We start from the raw sequence: 1,101 nt of genomic DNA, 5'->3' as shown, positions 1-1,101 counted from the left end.
CTCAAACTGAAATTTGCTAGTGTCAAACTTCCATTTTAATCAGAAATTAAGTTCTTATGTTTTCTTTCTTAAGCTTCATGCTTCCAGGGCTAAATCTGAATTACATTACTTAGAATGAGAACACTCTTGTGATGGTATCTCCGGAAGTCCTTGAGGAGCCTCTCAGGTTATTCATGTGTCCACTGTTGAAATAATTACCTGCAAAATTAGTTACTGGCCTGCACCCAGGTCTGCTGCTAAAGTTTTGGGGAGGAGTATCTCTACTACAGCTCAGGGACATGGTTTTACTGTGGAGCATTTTGGGTTCAAACATCTGCTGTGCAGCAACTAGAGTTTGCCACCTTCGTACACTGAGCATCTTTGCTGCTGTAGAGTGGAGTTGTACCACACTTACTGCTTGTACAGAAATGCCCCTCACCCCATGGTAGTTGGTGGTTAGCGATAACTGCTTGAAATCACCCGCTGCTTGAATGTCATGTGGATTTACTCAGAGGAAAACAAGATTATTTTGCAGTTACAATGCTTTTTGGGATATGATTCACTACTGCATTCCTTTCACTCCCATTTCCTGCCTACCTCAAGGAAGGTATGTTCTGGTACTGAAAAGGTAACCGTAGTCCTAATTCTACTTTAATATGCTGAGCAGGAACAGTGAGGTAGCAGAAGTGTCCACCTCACTACCCATAGCTCACAAGTATGTTCATACTTAAAACATGTATGTAGACAGTAGATATCAAAGAACTTCAGTTAGAAAATAGTATGTATTTTTCTGATTTGAATGGGTTTTAAACTGGTATTTTTCTGAAAGATTTTTAAGGTATTATTAAAAATGTAATATGGAATGCATTCAAAGCCATAAGCATTTAACGAAATCAGTGGAAACACAAGGCACTGTCATCCTGTATGTTCAGGGAGACGCATCATTGTCCTCCAATTACATTTCAGATCTGCACTGGTCAATTGAGTTACTCATACTGGCTTTAAATTCTGTATACAAAATAAATGATTTTTGCCAGATGAATCGCTTATCTGTATGACAACAGCTTGTTTTTTCTATAAAAATGTAATTTATACTCAATTAAAAAAAAAATCTTTCTACAG

The sequence above is a fragment of the Eurypyga helias genome, unplaced genomic scaffold (genome assembly GCF_000690775.1).
Source record: "Eurypyga helias isolate BGI_N326 unplaced genomic scaffold, ASM69077v1 scaffold18516, whole genome shotgun sequence".
Taxonomy (NCBI): domain Eukaryota; kingdom Metazoa; phylum Chordata; class Aves; order Eurypygiformes; family Eurypygidae; genus Eurypyga; species Eurypyga helias.
Note: the sequence above shows the minus strand (reverse complement) of the source record.